We start from the raw sequence: 13,358 nt of genomic DNA, 5'->3' as shown, positions 1-13,358 counted from the left end.
CAGTTTTGCACGACCATGCCGTAGGGGACCCCTGAAAGAGAATAAAACGAGAGGGGCGTGAACTGCATATTCACAGTGGAGCGGCATGCCACTGGGTATGTGGTTTCACTGTCCTCGCTGCGAGTAACTTTGAATATTGTTGTCTGTCTCTTCTGTATTCCTGCATTTGAGTGTTTTTTTTTACAAGTGTCACAGGAGTTTGAACCTGACAACCCACTGACTCATGACGACCTCGCATGTCTACACGCGTCAGGGTTAAACATATTGGCCTCTCATGTTACATGGTGTGACTAGGCACGTGGAGTCAGTACTCCAGTCTCCCCATTGAACGTCTGCAGCAACTGCACTAAGCCACTTGCTGCCGCTGCCTTTGCTCAGAATGAAGTCACACGAGAGCCACACAGACCGACTCCTTGAGACAACCAGAGTACGTTCTCTGAATTTGGACACAGGTCCAGTGGCTGGGCTTGTTGCGGGCGACCTGATGAGACCACCACTTAGCATGTGGCATGTGCGAGAGACTCCTCCGGGCGAGACCGCTCCAATTCATACTTACCTGGCAGGGGAGATACCATGATCAAGAAGGTGGTTCACCCAGGGCGAGGCTCAGCCATTGCACATGGGCTGAGCTGACCTCTGCGAATTCCCCAAATGTGGGAATCTCGACTGCATAATTTGTGATAGTGGGGGACTGCGTTCGCGCTCTCCCCTGATCCCGTGTTTAAAACAAGAGGCAGGTGCAGCGCCGTGCCGAGCTCCTTGGCTTGCGAGTGCAGCCGGACTCGAGCAAGAAACGACCAGGCCAGCACCACCAACGCTTGCTGGAAAGTTCTGCCCGTCCGCGGGAGACAACCAACCAACCAGCCGAGAGGCCGATCTGCTCTCAGTCAGGAAACCTCAATGAAAAACGGCAACCAGGCAGAGAAAGGGGCGTCGGCCAAGCGCCTCCACTTTACCAGCACACCGGAACCACTGGCCACAGTGGACCAGGTGGCCGTCAGAAACAACCGTCCAACTCAAGCGGAAGCGGCTCAAATTGCTGATGTCGCTCTCAGCGGCCTTCCCAGCCGCAGAGGCAACTGCTTCGGATCTTTATGTCCAAGGAAGGCAAGCAGCGACACCCAAGATGGAAGCCACAACATTGTGGTTCATGGTAAACCTACCCGCACAGGCCAGCTCCTGCACTTTGAGTCCCTTCGCCCACTGGAACCCGAGCCAGAAGCTGTCAGAAGCGCAAACAAGAGAGCCGAAAATACCGGGTCACTCACTCACCGAGGGTGGCAGACGCACAATTTACAGGCTCTGACCGCCTGTGGCTATCCCACGTGGTTTTTGTTTTTGTTTTTTTTTCCTTTTTTTGTCATAGCCAACACACAAAGGGCCACCAAACCCGACCCTGAGAAGCCAAACGGAAGACGGAAAAGCCCCTTATGCCACTGGTTTGTGGAGGAAACTTGGAAGGCCTCCACCAGACAAGATCATCGTGTCAGATTCCATCCAGCAGTTGATCAATGCGACACTCACAGGGCCCCGGGAAGCGCGCACGAAACCTGAGCATCAGGAGCCGGTGGGAGACTGCAGGAGGCAAGGCTGACAAAAAGTGGCTGACACCCTCTGGAGACCGGCTGCTGCGAGGGAAACGGGGTCCACGGAGTGCGCAGACACAGTGCCCCGCTACCACGAGCCATTTCCTCTGCAGAATTACTGCTCAGGGGGCACCAAACGTGAGCACGTTCAGTGCATTTCTTTCAGCATCATCCACAAGATGCACCCTGCCAGAGTCTGCTGTTGCTGTTTACACAAGAAGGAGAAGTGCACCGTTCCTGGAAGCGCTGCAATACCAGGTCGATGCGTGGAGCGGATGGCGCAAGCCCCAATCGCAGCTCCCTGTTCCAAAAAGCAATTTAATATTTAGTCCCCTGTTGGGGGACGTATCAGATATTAAACTGATAAGAACAGATACTACACTTGATCTTAGCCAAAAGGCCGAGAAGCGATGCCGATGGGCGCTCGTAGGGGAGGAGGGCACTTCCGGCATGACAAGCTAAAGGACCGGTTGCACGCATGTTCGAATAAAATGTAGACGGAACAAACATAGCGTCAGTTATCACCCTTATATCCATTCGCTTAGACAATAGAAAGTGTTTGAATGTGCTGAAGAAGAAATGTGCCCGTGACCCTGATCGGAGACCCCCAGCGAGCCCCGGGTCCTGGAGGTGCCTGGAAGCGCCAACAGCGACCCTGCAGATGTTCACGTTAATCCTGCAAGAATGTGTCAAGAAAAGAACTCGTAAAACAATGAAAGTAATTACTCTCTCACACACACACACACACACACACACACACACACACACATAGACAAACAGACACAGCTTGCACAACTGCCTCCCCCCAGTTTTGCACGACCATGCCGTAGGGGACCCCTGAAAGAGAATAAAACGAGAGGGGCGTGAACTGCATATTCACAGTGGAGCGGCATGCCACTGGGTATGTGGTTTCACTGTCCTCGCTGCGAGTAACTTTGAATATTGTTGTCTGTCTCTTCTGTATTCCTGCATTTGAGTGTTTTTTTTTACAAGTGTCACAGGAGTTTGAACCTGACAACCCACTGACTCATGACGACCTCGCATGTCTACACGCGTCAGGGTTAAACATATTGGCCTCTCATGTTACATGGTGTGACTAGGCACGTGGAGTCAGTACTCCAGTCTCCCCATTGAACGTCTGCAGCAACTGCACTAAGCCACTTGCTGCCGCTGCCTTTGCTCAGAATGAAGTCACACGAGAGCCACACAGACCGACTCCTTGAGACAACCAGAGTACGTTCTCTGAATTTGGACACAGGTCCAGTGGCTGGGCTTGTTGCGGGCGACCTGATGAGACCACCACTTAGCATGTGGCATGTGCGAGAGACTCCTCCGGGCGAGACCGCTCCAATTCATACTTACCTGGCAGGGGAGATACCATGATCAAGAAGGTGGTTCTGACCTCTGCGAATTCCCCAAATGTGGGAATCTCGACTGCATAATTTGTGATAGTGGGGGACTGCGTTCGCGCTCTCCCCTGATCCCGTGTTTAAAACAAGAGGCAGGTGCAGCGCCGTGCCGAGCTCCTTGGCTTGCGAGTGCAGCCGGACTCGAGCAAGAAACGACCAGGCCAGCACTACCAACGCTTGCTGGAAAGGTCTGCCCGTCCGCGGGAGACAACCAACCAACCAGCCGAGAGGCCGATCTGCTCTCAGTCAGGAAACCTCAATGAAAAACGGCAACCAGGCAGAGAAAGGGGCGTCGGCCAAGCGCCTCCACTTTACCAGCACACCGGAACCACTGGCCACAGTGGACCAGGTGGCCGTCAGAAACAACCGTCCAACTCAAGCGGAAGCGGCTCAAATTGCTGATGTCGCTCTCAGCGGCCTTCCCAGCCGCAGAGGCAACTGCTTCGGATCTTTATGTCCAAGGAAGGCAAGCAGCGACACCCAAGATGGAAGCCACAACATTGTGGTTCATGGTAAACCTACCCGCACAGGCCAGCTCCTGCACTTTGAGTCCCTTCGCCCACTGGAACCCGAGCCAGAAGCTGTCAGAAGCGCAAACAAGAGAGCCGAAAATACCGGGTCACTCACTCACCGAGGGTGGCAGACGCACAATTTACAGGCTCTGACCGCCTGTGGCTATCCCACGTGGTTTTTGTTTTTGTTTTTTTTCCTCTTTTTGTCATAGCCAACACACAAAGGGCCACCAAACCCGACCCTGAGAAGCCAAACGGAAGACGGAAAAGCCCCTTATGCCACTGGTTTGTGGAGGAAACTTGGAAGGCCTCCACCAGACAAGATCATCGTGTCAGATTCCATCCAGCAGTTGATCAATGCGACACTCACAGGGCCCCGGGAAGCGCGCACGAAACCTGAGCATCAGGAGCCGGTGGGAGACTGCAGGAGGCAAGGCTGACAAAAAGTGGCTGACACCCTCTGGAGACCGGCTGCTGCGAGGGAAACGGGGTCCACCGAGTGCGCAGACACAGTGCCCCGCTACCACGAGCCATTTCCTCTGCAGAATTACTGCTCAGGGGGCACCAAACGTGAGCACGTTCAGTGCATTTCTTTCAGCATCATCCACAAGATGCACCCTGCCAGAGTCTGCTGTTGCTGTTTACACAAGAAGGAGAAGTGCACCGTTCCTGGAAGCGCTGCAATACCAGGTCGATGCGTGGAGCGGATGGCGCAAGCCCCAATCGCAGCTCCCTGTTCCAAAAAGCAATTTAATATTTAGTCCCCTGTTGGGGGACGTATCAGATATTAAACTGATAAGAACAGATTTTTTTTTTTTTTTTTTGAAACTGTTTATTGACACTAATACAAAATTTCACCACATTTCATTATTTTTTGAAAACTGCCCTTTAAAAAAAAGGTAAAATACACACCACATTTAATATAAAAGTGTTCAATTAACTTTTTGTTTTTGTTAAAAACTAGTGCTGTGGGCAGTAAAATGTGTAAAATTTGTACAAAACATTTTAAAATATCATAAAAAAGAAGCTTCAATGTCTTCTGTTGTACAGGAGCGCAGTGAGTCCTTATCAATAGTCTCTACATCCCACTCTCCCAGACAGCTAATCTCCAGGACACTGTCAGGGTAACCTCAGATCCTTATCCTTCTTCTTTTTCTCCTCCTTCTTCTCTCGGAGAGTCAGGCTGCCGCTGCCGAGACCTTTTCAGTGAAGCTCCGGGTGCCACCTCCGGGTGGGCACAGACGATTCTTCTTTGTGGCTGTGTCCTTGGCCCGCCGCTTGCAGCTGTGAGGGTTGCTGCAGCCATTCGGATCACAGCCACGGGGGGGATCTGTCTGTGCCTCCTTACCAGCAAGTTGCGGGAGGTCCAGATGGCGTCTTTGATGGCGGCGAGGGCGAGCCACTGCTTTCCGAAGTCTTTGTCGGTTGACTTCTGGTGGCTCACCCCGTACAGCACAAGCTGTTCATTTAGGACCTCCCTTGCTGGCAAGTCCGGGAAATTTAGGTCGCCGGCTGTCGCCCACAGGTCTACGGCAGCACTGCACTCCCAGAGGAGGTGCCTCACCGACTCTGGTGCGCCACAACCCGGTCGGGGGCAAGTTGAGTTCGCTGACATTCCTCGGGAGTGCATAACAGACCTGACTGGGAGGATCTCGTGGGCCACCATCCATGACAGGTCCCGAAGTCTGTTTGGGAGAGCAGGATGGTTCACATTGCGCCAAACCGATGTGGGCTCGCCGAAAGCAAGCCCGCGCACTGGGCTCACTGGGTCCCGCTCCTGCACAACAGAAATGACAGAGCGATGATTTTTTAAAATGTCTAATGTTTGTCTTTCTAAATTAAAATGTTTTAAAAAAGTCCTTATAAATATATATGCCGGTGGTAAGTTAAAAGCCACAGGTATCGTTAGATCTGTTGGAATCATTTTTAGTTTTCTTAAGTAGGAGCCCATCCAGTACCGTACCAAGGCTTTGGTCTTGGGAGTACTGGATGAGCCCACTGCATTTTCCAGGTGCAATGCTATATATCTTGCGCCTAAAAACAGTTTCAGATCTGGTATTGCTTTTCCACCTTTTTCTTTTGCCTTTTTGAGAGTATCTCTTCTCACTCTCTCCCACTTGGAGCCCCAAAGGAAATAAAAAATGGCTCGATCTAGTTCTAAAAGCACATGTCTTTTGGGGATAAAAACAGAGCTGATCAGTAAAAGCAAAGGTAAAATCACAGCTTTTATGATTAAAACCTTTCCCTCTAAAGTCAGTTGTCTTAGTCCCCAAAAGCCCAGTCTTTGTCTCACTTTCCCTACCACGTCTCCCCAGTTGGTTTCCCCTCCCCCTTCCTTGCCAAATTTAATTCCCAGTATTTTTTGGTCAGTCTGTGTCACAGTCAGGGGAAGTCCTATTTTCTCTGTTGCCGTCCAGGGTCCGTAAAATTGGGCTTGGGTCTTATCCCTATTGAGTTTGGACCCAGAGGCCCCTCCAAACCAGTCAGTCAGGTCCAGTGTTCTGTTAACTGATGTAATATTTGTGCATAAAATGTTAAAATCGTCCATGTATAAAATGCATTTTGTCGTCAGTCCCCCTGGAATAGTCACCCCGTTGATCCATTTGTCCCTTCTCAAAATCTGTGCCAGGGGTTCTATACATAAAATATACAGGAGGGCAGATAACGGACATCCCTGACGGACGCCACAGTTGATTTTAACTGCTTTTGTCAGATTCCCGTTAACCACAAATTTGCTGGTAATATCCTGGTACAGCAGTCCCACCCACGCTACGAACCTTTTTGGAAAACCCACTTTTTGCAGTACCCTAAAAAGGTACTGGTGCGAGACCCGATCAAAGGCTTTCTCAAAGTCTAAATTTAGTACTACTAGCCGAATATTTCTGTCTCTCGCAAGACAGATGGTGTCACGGATCAGCATGAGGCTGTCTGTGATCTTCCTCCCAGGGATGGCACAGGTTTGATCCGGGTTGATCAAGTCGTCTAAAACCATGGTCATACGTGTGGCTAAAAGTTTGCTAAAAAGTTTACAGTCACAGTTTAAAAGGGTGATCGGTCTCCAGTTTTTCAAGTCGGTCTTGTCTTTAGTTTTGTAAAGGAGTGTCACTATCCCTACTCTAAAACTGTCAGGTAGTCGGCTACTTTGGTCAAATTCATTAAAAACAGTGAGTAAGTCTGGTGCTAAAATGTCCCAAAAAGTTAAATAAAATTCCAAGGGAAGTCCATCCTCCCCGGGGGACTTCCCTTTCTTAAAAGCCCTGATACATTTATTTAACTCTTCGTGACTAAAATCCTGTGTTAAAACTATGTTTTCATCCACTGTTTTTTCCATAAAATCTAGTGCTCTTGAGATGACCTCTGGGTTTGTATTTTTGATTTCATATAGTTCTTGGTAGAAGAATTCTACCGTTTCATTTATCTCATTTTTTGTCTCCACCATGTACCCGTCTTTGTTTTTTAATTTAAAAATACCTCCTGCTTTGCTCATAATCTTTTTAAAGAAGTACCGGGTACATTTTTCTCCTTCTTCAATTTCTTTTTCCTTACTCCTTAGAAGCACCCCTTTACTTTTAATTTCCGCTAAGGCAGCCATTTCATTTTTTACCTGTTTGATTTCTTCATTAAAATTCAGCCCTTTTTGTGTTAAGTAAAAATAACGTTGTAAACGTTTTTGCAGTCCCAGCATGCATCTCTTTTCTTTATTACATTTTTTTCGCCCTGCTTTTTTAAAAAAGGTCCGGGTCCTTGCCTTCACCATTTCCCACCACTGTGCTCGTGACTCATGCAAGTCTTGAAGGGTCTGCCAGTCCCTGAACCGCTCCCTGTACTGGTTGACCAAATCTTGATCTTCCAGCAGGGAGCAGTTCAGTTTCCACAGACCTCTTCCCACCGCTGCACCAGACGGGAGCGAAAGAGTGCAGGTGAGAACCAGGTGGTCAGAGAAGAAAACAGGGGTCAATCTAGCATCAGTAGGGGCCCAGTCCCGTGTGAATATGTAATCTATGCGAGAGGCTCTGGTGCTGTCACCACTGAACCAGGTGAAGCCCTCCTCTCTGGGATGCATGGCTTTATAACAGTCATGTAAGTTAAAATCCCTACTCATGTCCTGTAATAAAACTGATGTTTTATCTACTTTAAAATCTTCCCCCACCCCCTTTCTGTCTTTCCTACTTAAAATACAATTAAAATCCCCACCCACTATAAAAGGTACCCGGCCTAGCATGTGGGACTGCAAGTTTTCTAAAAAATCATACCTTTCATTTTTGTCGTTAGAACCATAAATATTTAAGAGGTTAAAATCCTGTCCCATAAAAGTCAAATGTGTTAATAGTGCTCGCCCTTCCCTCACCACAGTGCTCCCCTTTACCGTGACATGTGGGTTTTTTATTAAAATGGCCACGCCATCATTTTTATTTTCATTTGACCCACTCCATAAGGATGTTTGTGGCCACATTTCTTCCCACTGCTTGTAGTTTGTTAAAAAGGGCAAACCACATTCTTGTAATAAAAACACATCTGACTTAAAAGTTTGAAGGAAGGATAAAACACTTTGAGCTCTAACTTTCGACTTCACACTTCTCACATTGATGGTAGAGAAGGTGAGAGTCATAAGTATGATTTTAAAATTAAAAAACAAACTTAAAAGGGCCTAAAAGTTAAATAATTGCTCTAAAATTTATACTGTGACTATGGGATTTCTTGTGAGTGAGGCTCCTCCTTCACTCCAGTGGGTGAGGGTTGGAGGGGAAGAGCCTACCTTCCAGGCCGACGTCTGGGTGTCGGTCGTTCCTGGAGTCTGCCATTAAAAGTTCGCTTCTCACGAGGGGTTGACTGCAAAACAATATTTAAAAAGGACAATTCATTCGGGGAGTCCGATGGGAAGACTCGAGGCTCCTCCAGTGAAGAACTGTCAGAGAGAGCCTCAGGCCTTCCCCGCTTCTCTGATAAAACAGAGGAATCCGACAGCTCTGAAGCTAGTCTTTTTGCTTGTTGGCCGCTTGGTGGGATGGGTTCTTCTTCAGATTCAGGTGATGGTAGGCTGACTTCCAGGTGAGTGCACTCTTCACCTGCCAGCAGACCACTCTGAGTCATGGATTCTGGGGCCTCTGTAAGCCCCTCCCTCTGTCCCGCCTCACCTGTTTCTCCTCCAATCACAGGTTTTGGCGGGAGATTTGAATTATTTTGGGTCTCAACAGCCATATTGGCCCCAGCATTTTCCTCTCCATTTCTCTTTTCTTTTCCAGCCTTTAGCTTGTTGGCAAAGGATTTCGGGCAGTCTCTGAAGAGATGGTTTGAGTCTCCACAGAGGTTGCACTTTCTGCCATTGGTACATTGTTCAAAAGTATGTCCAATTTCTCTACATTTCCGACACACAGTCTGCTGACATGCCTCTGCCAGGTGCCCGTGCTCTCCACACTTGCGGCAGAGCTTGGGCTGACCCTGGTAGTGTATGTAGCCTCGGTTTTCTCCCAGAACTATCATTGATGGGAGATGTTTCAGACCCTGGAAGCCCTGAGGGTCCTGCCATTGCTGGATGGGGACCCTCCAGGCGCAGTTCCAGATGCCGTCTTCATCCCTCACCTTCATAGCCTGGCCTTTAACCGTGCAATATCTTCCCAGCCAAAAGCAAATGTCATCTGCGGTCACTGTCTCATTAAACATTCTAACAATAACGGTTTTAGCCGCATTGTCAGTCAGTTTTTCAACGTTGAACACAGGCAACTGGGATTTCACATCTTCATAACGCGTCCAAAATTCTCTCAAAGTTGCAGCAGACTGGAAACTTACATCATAGCCTTTGTTGTAAGGCAGTGCCAAAATGCAGTTGAGGTCATCAGGTTTAAATTGAAGGATTTTTTGGATGATTTTTCTGGAAAAATCCAATCTGGACAGTCCCAGTGACTCACCCTCCATTTCCTTATATGTGAACCCCACACTGTGGTGCCTCCGCATACCGGCATAGCTGGCCGACATGGTGGAGGCACCACCAACTGAAATTTTCCTGCTCAATGAGAGATTTAAAACAAATAAATACTTAAAAAAGCAATAAATACAAAAAATAAAACTTACCTTGCACTGCTGTGGGAATAAGAAAAGTTTAAAATACACTGAAAAGCGTAGGAAATTTCCTCCCGAATGTTGGCAGAATTCTATGCACCTGAAGCATACAATTCTCCACCCAAAGGAGGTGACCGCAGTCTTAGCCAAAAGGCCGAGAAGCGATGCCGATGGGCGCTCGTAGGGGAGGAGGGCACTTCCGGCATGACAAGCTAAAGGACCGGTTGCACGCATGTTCGAATAAAATGTAGACGGAACAAACATAGCGTCAGTTATCACCCTTATATCCATTCGCTTAGACAATAGAAAGTGTTTGAATGTGCTGAAGAAGAAATGTGCCCGTGACCCTGATCGGAGACCCCCAGCGAGCCCCGGGTCCTGGAGGTGCCTGGAAGCGCCAACAGCGACCCTGCAGATGTTCACGTTAATCCTGCAAGAATGTGTCAAGAAAAGAACTCGTAAAACAATGAAAGTAATTACTCTCTCTCACACACACACACAAACACACACACACATAGACAAACAGACACAGCTTGCACAACTCCCTCCCCCCAGTTTTGCACGACCATGCCGTAGGGGACCCCTGAAAGAGAATAAAACGAGAGGGGCGTGAACTGCATATTCACAGTGGAGCGGCATGCCACTGGGTATGTGGTTTCACTGTCCTCGCCGGACCAGGTGGCCGTCAGAAACAACCGTCCAACTCAAGCGGAAGCGGCTCAAATTGCTGATGTCGCTCTCAGCGGCCTTCCCAGCCGCAGAGGCAACTGCTTCGGATCTTTATGTCCAAGGAAGGCAAGCAGCGACACCCAAGATGGAAGCCACAACATTGTGGTTCATGGTAAACCTACCCGCACAGGCCAGCTCCTGCACTTTGAGTCCCTTCGCCCACTGGAACCCGAGCCAGAAGCTGTCAGAAGCGCAAACAAGAGAGCCGAAAATACCGGGTCACTCACTCACCGAGGGTGGCAGACGCACAATTTACAGGCTCTGACCGCCTGTGGCTATCCCACGTGGTTTTTGTTTTTGTTTTTTTTCCTCTTTTTGTCATAGCCAACACACAAAGGGCCACCAAACCCGACCCTGAGAAGCCAAACGGAAGACGGAAAAGCCCCTTATGCCACTGGTTTGTGGAGGAAACTTGGAAGGCCTCCACCAGACAAGAGCATCGTGTCAGATTCCATCCAGCAGTTGATCAATGCGACACTCACAGGGCCCCGGGAAGCGCGCACGAAACCTGAGCATCAGGAGCCGGTGGGAGACTGCAGGAGGCAAGGCTGACAAAAAGTGGCTGACACCCTCTGGAGACCGGCTGCTGCGAGGGAAACGGGGTCCACGGAGTGCGCAGACACAGTGCCCCGCTACCACGAGCCATTTCCTCTGCAGAATTACTGCTCAGGGGGCACCAAACGTGAGCACGTTCAGTGCATTTCTTTCAGCATCATCCACAAGATGCACCCTGCCAGAGTCTGCTGTTGCTGTTTACACAAGAAGGAGAAGTGCACCGTTCCTGGAAGCGCTGCAATACCAGGTCGATGCGTGGAGCGGATGGCGCAAGCCCCAATCGCAGCTCCCTGTTCCAAAAAGCAATTTAATATTTAGTCCCCTGTTGGGGGACGTATCAGATATTAAACTGATAAGAACAGATACTACACTTGATCTTAGCCAAAAGGCCGAGAAGCGATGCCGATGGGCGCTCGTAGGGGAGGAGGGCACTTCCGGCATGACAAGCTAAAGGACCGGTTGCACGCATGTTCGAATAAAATGTAGACGGAACAAACATAGCGTCAGTTATCACCCTTATATCCATTCGCTTAGACAATAGAAAGTGTTTGAATGTGCTGAAGAAGAAATGTGCCCGTGACCCTGATCGGAGACCCCCAGCGAGCCCCGGGTCCTGGAGGTGCCTGGAAGCGCCAACAGCGACCCTGCAGATGTTCACGTTAATCCTGCAAGAATGTGTCAAGAAAAGAACTCGTAAAACAATGAAAGTAATTACTCTCTCTCTCACACACACACACACACACACACACACATAGACAAACAGACACAGCTTGCACAACTGCCTCCCCCCAGTTTTGCACGACCATGCCGTAGGGGACCCCTGAAAGAGAATAAAACGAGAGGGGCGTGAACTGCATATTCACAGTGGAGCGGCATGCCACTGGGTATGTGGTTTCACTGTCCTCGCTGCGAGTAACTTTGAATATTGTTGTCTGTCTCTTCTGTATTCCTGCATTTGAGTGTTTTTTTTTACAAGTGTCACAGGAGTTTGAACCTGACAACCCACTGACTCATGACGACCTCGCATGTCTACACGCGTCAGGGTTAAACATATTGGCCTCTCATGTTACATGGTGTGACTAGGCACGTGGAGTCAGTACTCCAGTCTCCCCATTAAACGTCTGCAGCAACTGCACTAAGCCACTTGCTGCCGCTGCCTTTGCTCAGAATGAAGTCACACGAGAGCCACACAGACCGACTCCTTGAGACAACCAGAGTACGTTCTCTGAATTTGGACACAGGTCCAGTGGCTGGGCTTGTTGCGGGCGACCTGATGAGACCACCACTTAGCATGTGGCATGTGCGAGAGACTCCTCCGGGCGAGACCGCTCCAATTCATACTTACCTGGCAGGGGAGATACCATGATCAAGAAGGTGGTTCACCCAGGGCGAGGCTCAGCCATTGCACATGGGCTGAGCTGACCTCTGCGAATTCCCCAAATGTGGGAATCTCGACTGCATAATTTGTGATAGTGGGGGACTGCGTTCGCGCTCTCCCCTGATCCCGTGTTTAAAACAAGAGGCAGGTGCAGCGCCGTGCCGAGCTCCTTGGCTTGCGAGTGCAGCCGGACTCGAGCAAGAAACGACCAGGCCAGCACTACCAACGCTTGCTGGAAAGGTCTGCCCGTCCGCGGGAGACAACCAACCAACCAGCCGAGAGGCCGATCTGCTCTCAGTCAGGAAACCTCAATGAAAAACGGCAACCAGGGGCGTCGGCCAAGCGCCTCCACTTTACCAGCACACCGGAACCACTGGCCACAGTGGACCAGGTGGCCGTCAGAAACAACCGTCCAACTCAAGCGGAAGCGGCTCAAATTGCTGATGTCGCTCTCAGCGGCCTTCCCAGCCGCAGAGGCAACTGCTTCGGATCTTTATGTCCAAGGAAGGCAAGCAGCGACACCCAAGATGGAAGCCACAACATTGTGGTTCATGGTAAACCTACCCGCACAGGCCAGCTCCTGCACTTTGAGTCCCTTCGCCCACTGGAACCCGAGCCAGAAGCTGTCAGAAGCGCAAACAAGAGAGCCGAAAATACCGGGTCACTCACTCACCGAGGGTGGCAGACGCACAATTTACAGGCTCTGACCGCCTGTGGCTATAGATAGATAGATAGATAGATAGACTCCCTTTATTGTCATTGCACAAAAACACAGTAGTGAAATTGCCAACGAAATGTCGTTGCCTGGCTCCCATATAATAACAGACACAAAAGAAGATAAGTAATAATAAATAATAATAATAATAATAATGTGGAGAATAAATATGAACAACATAATGTAAAGTGCAGCGTGAACAGTAAATTGCCCAAATAATTTAAATAATTAAATAAATAATAATAATGTAAGTAAGGTAGAGGGGCTTATTTGGCATTGAGCAGTCTGATGGCCAGGGGGAAGTAGCTGTCTCTGAACCTGGTCGTCCTACAGCGGATGCTGCAGAACCTTCTCCCCGATGCCAGGCGAGAGAACAGTCCATGCTGGGGGTGTGTGGGGTCAGAGCAGATCCGATGG

At 49.4% G+C, this 13,358-nt stretch overlaps 4 non-coding genes and 2 pseudogenes across 4 annotated transcripts; 3 read left to right on the top strand and 3 right to left on the bottom strand.

The window, feature by feature from the left end:
• Window positions 1-548: 548 nt before the first annotated feature.
• On the top strand, window positions 549-712 carry LOC131126794 (U1 spliceosomal RNA). The gene has a single exon (XR_009129312.1). It is a non-coding gene; the product is annotated as a U1 spliceosomal RNA (small nuclear RNA).
• A 1,095-nt stretch (window positions 713-1,807) lies between these two features.
• On the bottom strand, window positions 1,808-1,998 carry LOC131126883 (U2 spliceosomal RNA). The gene has a single exon (XR_009129399.1). It is a non-coding gene; the product is annotated as a U2 spliceosomal RNA (small nuclear RNA).
• A 942-nt stretch (window positions 1,999-2,940) lies between these two features.
• LOC131126867 (U1 spliceosomal RNA) lies at window positions 2,941-3,066 on the top strand (annotated as a pseudogene).
• A 1,094-nt stretch (window positions 3,067-4,160) lies between these two features.
• LOC131126950 (U2 spliceosomal RNA) lies at window positions 4,161-4,341 on the bottom strand (annotated as a pseudogene).
• A 6,717-nt stretch (window positions 4,342-11,058) lies between these two features.
• On the bottom strand, window positions 11,059-11,249 carry LOC131126882 (U2 spliceosomal RNA). The gene has a single exon (XR_009129398.1). It is a non-coding gene; the product is annotated as a U2 spliceosomal RNA (small nuclear RNA).
• Window positions 11,250-12,185: 936 nt separating this feature from the next.
• Window positions 12,186-12,349, top strand: LOC131126793 (U1 spliceosomal RNA). Its single transcript, XR_009129311.1, has one exon. It is a non-coding gene; the product is annotated as a U1 spliceosomal RNA (small nuclear RNA).
• The last annotated feature ends 1,009 nt before the right edge of the window (window positions 12,350-13,358 follow it).

Source organism: Doryrhamphus excisus, chromosome 3, assembly GCF_030265055.1.
Source record: "Doryrhamphus excisus isolate RoL2022-K1 chromosome 3, RoL_Dexc_1.0, whole genome shotgun sequence".
NCBI classification, from domain to species: domain Eukaryota; kingdom Metazoa; phylum Chordata; class Actinopteri; order Syngnathiformes; family Syngnathidae; genus Doryrhamphus; species Doryrhamphus excisus.
The sequence above is the reverse complement of the archived record's forward strand: the minus strand, read 5'-3'. Positions and strand labels throughout refer to the sequence as shown.